We start from the raw sequence: 6866 nt of genomic DNA, 5'->3' as shown, positions 1-6866 counted from the left end.
AAATTTGAGGAAAGACATTCTGGCTATTGAGGGAGTGCAGCGTAGGTTCACGCGGTCAATTCCTGGAATGGCAGGATTACCTTGCACTGAAAGACTAGAGCGACTGGGCTTGTATACCCTTGAGTTTAGAAGACTGAGAGGGGATCTGATTTAGACATATAAGATTATTAAAGGATTGGACACTCTGGTGGCAGGAAACATGTTTCCGCTGATGGGTGAGTGCCGAACCAGAGGTCACAGCTTAAAAATATGGGGTAGACCATTTAGGACAGAGATGAGGAGAAACCTCTTCATCCAGAAAGTGGTGGCTGTGTGGAATGCTCTGACCCAGAGGGCAGTGGAGGCCCAGTCTCTCGATTCATTTAAGAAAGAGTTGGATAGAGTTCTCAAGGGTAGTGGAATCAAGGGTTATGGAGATATATGCAGGAACAGGATACTGATTAAGGATGATCAGCCATGATCATATTGAATGGTGGTGCAGGCTCGAAGGGCAGAATGGCCTACTCCTGCACTTATTGTCTATTGTCTAAAGCTAATTGGGGGCATAATTTCACAGGTAAAGGGACAGCTGGAAAATGGGAAGCCTTCAGAAATTAGATAACGAGAATCCAAAGAAAGTATATTCCTATTAGGGTGAAATGAAAGGCTGGTAGGTGTAGAGAATGCTGGATGACTAAAGAAATTGAAGGTTTGGTTAAGAAAAAGAAGGAAACATATGTCAGGTATAGGCAGAATAGATTGAGTGAATCCTTAGAAGAATATAAAGGCAGTAGGAGTATACTTAAGAGGGAAATCAGGAGGTCAAAGAAGGAGGGCAATGAGATAACTTTGGCAAATAGAGTTAAGGAGAATCCAAAGGGCTTTTACAAATATATTAAGGACAAAAGGGTAACTAGGGAGAGAATAGAGCCCCTCAAAGATCAGCAAGGCGGCCTTTGTGTGGAGCTGCAGGAGATGAGGGAGATACTAAATGAGTATTTTACATTGATGTTTACTGTGGAGAAGGACATGGAAGATATAGAATGTAGGGAAATATTTGGTGGCATCTTAAAAAATGCCATTTTACAGGGGAGGAAGTGCTGGATGTCTTGAAATGCACAAATGTGGACAAATCCCCAGGACCTGATCAGGTGTACCCGAGAACTCTGTGGGAAGCTAGGGAAGTGATTGCTGGGCCTTTTGCTGAGATATTTGTATTATCGATAATCACAGGTGAGGTGCTGGAGGTTGGCAAACATGGTGCCACTGTTTATGCAAGGTGGTAAGGACAAGCCAGGAAACTATAGACCAGTGACCCTGATGTCGGTGGTGGGCAAGTTGTTGGAGGGAATCCTGAAGGACAGGATGTACATGTATTTGAAAAGACCAGGACTGATTAGGGAATAGTCAACATGGCTTTGTGCATGGGAAATCATGTCTCAAAAACTTGATTGAGTCTTTTGAAGAAGTAACAAAGAGGATTGATGAGGGCAGAGTGGTAGATGTGATCTATATGGACTTCAGTAAGGCATTCGACAAGGTTCCCCATGGGAGACTGGTTAGCAAGGTTAGATCTCATGCAATGCAGGGAGAACTAGCCATTTGGATACAGAACTAGCTCAAAGGTTGCAGATTACACCAACATTGGAGGTGTAATGGACAGTGAAGAAGGTTACCTCAGGTTACAACAGGATCTTGATCAGATGGGCCTATGGGAGTGGGAGATGGAGTTTAATTTCAATAAATGCGAGGTGCTGCATTTTGGGAAAGCAAATCTTAGCAGGACTTATACACTTAATGGTCAGGTCCTAGGGAGTGTTGCTGAACAAAGAGACCTTGGAGTGCAGGTTCATAGTTGATTGAATGTCGAGCCGCAGGTAGATAGGATAGTGAAGAAGGTGTTTGGTATGCTTTCCTTTATTTGTCAGAGTATTGAGTACAGGAGTTGGGAGGACATGTTGTGGCTGTACAGGACATTGATTAGGCCATTTTTGGAATATTGTGTGCAAATCTGGTTTCCTTCATGTTGGAAGGATGTTGTGAAACTTGAAAGGTTTCAGAAAAGATTTACAAGGATGTTGCAAGGGTTAGAGGATTTGAGCTATAGGGAGAGGTTGAATAGGCTGGGCCTGTTTTCTCTGGAGGGTCAAAGGCTGAGAGGTGACCTTATAGAGGTTTATAAAATCATGAGGCGCAAGGATAGGCTCAGTAGAAAAGGTCTTTTCCTGGGGTAGGGGAGTCCAGAACTAGAGGGCATAGGCTTAAGGTGGGAGGGGAAAGATATAAAAGAGACTTAAGGGGCAAGCTTTTCATGCAAAGGGTGGTACGTGTATGGAATGAGCTGCCAGAGGATGTGGTGGAGGCTGGTACAATTGCAACATTTAAAAGACATCTGGATGGGTGTATGAATAGGAAGACATTGGAGGGATATGGGCCAGGTGCTGGCAGGTGGGACCAGATTGGGTTGAGATATCTGGTTGGCGTGAACGGGTTGGACTGAAGGGTCTGTTTCCATGCTACACATCTCTATGACCCTCTGACTCTATCTCACTCCTTGTGACATGAGCGTGCAGTGTAGACGTCCTCATAGTTGGATACTGGCAGTGCCTAAATTGAGATTGTTATTAGGATAGCTCAAATAAATGTCTTGTGTGGATAAGATTAAACTGTTGTGGTTTGTGAGGTTGCTTCTCTGAGGTTAAGGCTGGATCAGAGTAGCTGAAGCATTGCTGTTTAACTGGATGCTATAGCAAAATTGGGAGTGGATGATTCAAAGTGGAAAAATGTTCAATTTTCCCAGCGGTGACAGATAAGAGAACAGCAATGAAGAAGAGACTGCAAGAAGGTGTTGTAAATTGCAATAATGGGTTCCCATTTGCAATTCTGAGAATATAATTTAGGGTTGAAATTGCTACAGGAAAGGCACAAGGACTCACACTGCTTTAAAGATCCTACATGTAGAGTGGCCTTTGGTATCTTCAGAATAAACATAAAACAGGCTTAACTGAATAAAATGTTATTCATATATCCCAGAGGGAGATTACTTTTGATAATACCAAATATAATTTAGTGTATAATCATGTAACTTTCTAAATTCACTTCTCAATCTGCATGAAATGTATGTTAGTTCTGAAACATAATTGTGAGAAATAACATTAAAGTATGATCAGAATTTACATCAGAAAATGTTATGAGGTATTATATTGATGAATTATGTTGCATATCAAAGTATTTTACTGCTTCTAAATGGCACATACCCACTAGGGGATTTTGGAAAAGAAAATGAGAAGATGTTTAAAATAGGCTGCTTTGTTATCACCCACTTGTTTTTTAGCTAAAAGTTAAAGTTACCCCGATGGTGTGAAATTTCTCTCCACTCTGTCTATCTCTTACATATTAAATGGTCAACACACCAAATATCACACCCTGGATGCTATAATCCAGACATACCACACAGTGAAATAAACATCAAGGATCATAATGTGGCACGTGGAATACTTGCAATTTCTCAATTTACTTTCTCAGGAATAAAACCAAGCTTCTGATTCATAGCTGTAAATTCCTATAACTGGAATTGGGTAGGCATGCAACTTAAATATTTTAATTAAGATCCCTCAATCCCTGGCCCATTTTGGATTAGAACAGTGGCCAACCATTTCAAGGTGCTTCAGAAACTGAGTCAGGTGCAACTTGGAGAGTAAGTGGGCACTAGGTTTTAAAAATTGTTTTGTCTACCTAATGCCCTCCATGATACAATGGTCAGGCAATACTCACCTCCAGGAAATTGCCATTTAAAAGACAGACATGTCAGTGTGACAATAGAAGTAATATTTGATTAGACAGGAAAGCAGAGTTGACAGGCACATTATTCAAAGGAATTTTTGTTAGTGTGAGGAATGTCACACGTAAGTTTGGCAAGTTACAGATGCAAGTTGGAACGTGGAGTTGTGATAGAGTAGCTCATGAAAAGATCAGGATTCAACAGAGCAACTACACATTTTGGGCTACTATGTAGACTATAGAAGGGAAAAATACAGTGTTGGGGGAGTGGGTGATGTGCAGAGTACAGTAGTTGGGCATCAGTATTTACCAAGGATAATGTTACAGTTCTATAGAAAAACAACATATTAGAAGGTTCAAAAGTTGAATCTATTTGACTTGAATTAAAGAACAGCAAAACAGCTATCAGTTCATACTTGCTGAGTGTTCACCATGGATTCCCAAGTATTGAAAGAGAGGGAGGGAGGAATAAATGTTCAGGCAAATTTTAGGGAAATATCAAAGTAATTGAGTGCTAGTGATGGACTTTACCCTAATGTAGAATGAGTATTTATCAGAGTAAAGAATTCCTAAGGTGCGAACTCTTTTGGTTGGCTTTTCCCAAGCTCCTTTTCAACTGTCAAACAAATAACATCTCAGTTCACAGTTTGTCATTTCTGGTAAAACACCCAACTCTTTAGCATTTCCAAGCTGTTTGTACAGCTTTCTATGTTTTGGATCTTTTCAGTTAACTTGCACATTGTCTTCCAGAGCTCCTGTTTCCTTTCTGCTAAATATACATGAAAACAAATTCTACCTGAGGGAGATTTGTTTCTTCTCCAGTTCTGAAGGCATCATAGGATTGGAAATGTTAATGGTGTTTCTGTCTCCGCAGATGCTGCCAGACCTGTTGGGTTTCTCCAGCACTTTAGTTTTGTATTTCAGATCTCCAGCATCTACATCGATTTGCTTTTATTTCTTCTCTTTCCGCCACTTCCTGTTTTCTTTTTGCATCAGTATATGGGTGCTGATGGCCTACTGCCTCCCATTCTCCCTTGTGTGGCTAATGGCTTCCATACTTATTTTCCTTTCTGTTGGTACTGCTTGCAGGTAAAGATGGACAACATGGACCAGAGTTTTGTACTATCTGAGAAAAGAACAATTACTCACTTTCCAACAGACGTCAGCTGTTAAAGTTGTTTTCAAAATTTGTTAGAACAATTGCAGATTCCAAAGTTTTTTTAAAAAGTACAGATTTTCCTTACTGTGTTGTTGATAGATCAAGGTTGCCACACTACATCATTAAGTTATAATGATAAGTCATTTGATTTTGAGCAAGAAGGAGTAATACTCACAACTATATAAAAGGTAATTAACAGAGAACAAACAGTTATCTTGTCTAGCTGACCTCTCTTAGGGATGTAACCCGATAGCTGATCTTGTTCTTCTATAATGATTCTCAGATCTTGCAAGCTATACATTTTTCATCATTACATGATTCTGTGACAAATCAGTCCAATTGGCTTTTCTTATTTATTTTTGCATTTGGTACATTTGTTAATCTGAGCACAACCTGATGAAGCCTTGCATCACTCAACCTTTTGGTAACTTGTGTCAACATGCTCTTAGAAATAAATTTGAATTTCTGACTCTCAAATGTCTCTTTCAAATTACCCATTGCAGCATTCCTGCCAAGTTGTGATTTATCTTGACACATTTAGCCTGACTATTTGGCCTAGAATTTTTGATTTCTCAATTCATGTTTAATGCTGATGTGTTTAAAGTTCACTGCATTGAGTATAGAAGTTGGGAGGCTATATTGCAGCTGTAGAGGACATTAGTTAGGCCACTTTTTGGAATACAGTGTTCAGTTCTGGTCTCCTTGCTATGGGAAAGGTGTTGTGAAACTTGAAAGGGTTCAGAAAAGATTTACAAGGATGTTGCCAGAGTTGGAGGGTTTGAGCTATATGGAGAGGCTGAATAGGCTGGGGCTGTTTTCGTGGAGCTTTGGAGGATGAGGGTTGACCTTATAGAAGTTTATAAAATCATGAGGGGCATGGAGAGGGTAAATGGACAAGGTTTTTTCCCTGGGGTGGAGGACTCCAAAACTATAGGGTATAGGTTTAAGGTGAGAGGGGAAAGATATAAAAGAGACTTAAGGGGCAACTTTTTCAGGCAGAGAGTGGTGCATGTATGGAATGAGCTGCCAGAAGAAGTGATGGATGCTGGTACAATAACAACAATTAAAAGGCATCTGGATGGGTACATGAATAGGAAGGGTTTGGAAGGATTTGGGCCAGGTGCTGGTAAATGGGACTAGATTATTTTGGGATATCTGGTTGGCATGAACAAGTTGGATTGAAAGGTTTGATTCTGTGCTGTACAGCTCTATGACTCCAAGTTATTAGTCCAAAATCCTATTGAGCATGACAAAATTCAGTTCAATGTTCCTGGAATAACTCCAGAAGTCCAAATGGTGAGATGCCTAGGCTAGCTCCCGCCTAGGACAGACAGATCTGCAGAACTATCCCTGGCTCTGCTGCTTTTTTATATTCTTAATCACCTTGTCCAGAGATATTATTACACACTTCTGGAGCAGGTGGACTTGAACCCAGATCTCTTGGTTCAGGAGTAGGAACACTACCTCCGCAACACAAGAGGGGCCCTGGTTCTGCTTTGTAAAGGGCTCCGGTGATGAGTTCCAGCTGGGAAAGCTATTGCCTGTTACCATAGGGAATTGATATTCGCTCGGCTCCATGAATGATTCCTCATGGGCCGTGTCGGGGTTATCACATCCATCCCCTCCAATCCAAGAGTTCCCCCCTCAATCCTGTGACATTGGGGGCCTCCTGTGCTGTTTTGCCCCTAATCCCATCTCTGTTGCTTTCCAGCTTTGGCGAAGGGTGTATAATAAGAAGGTAAATGTGAAGACTGTCCAAGAGTCAATACAGGTGGCACAATCCTCAATGGCATGTCCATCAAAACAATTGCCTCTGTGGAGAGTTCCTGTCAGAGGTAGTCAGCATATTTTCTTTATTGTTGCGATCTTCTCCCTGGCTTTGACAGTGTACAATGCTGGTCCTTTCCTTTACCGTGTAGCTTCCAGAATCCCTGAGGAACCTTCACCA

Source organism: Chiloscyllium plagiosum, chromosome 25, assembly GCF_004010195.1.
Source record: "Chiloscyllium plagiosum isolate BGI_BamShark_2017 chromosome 25, ASM401019v2, whole genome shotgun sequence".
Lineage (NCBI taxonomy): Eukaryota > Metazoa > Chordata > Chondrichthyes > Orectolobiformes > Hemiscylliidae > Chiloscyllium > Chiloscyllium plagiosum.
The sequence above is the reverse complement of the archived record's forward strand: the minus strand, read 5'-3'. Positions refer to the sequence as shown.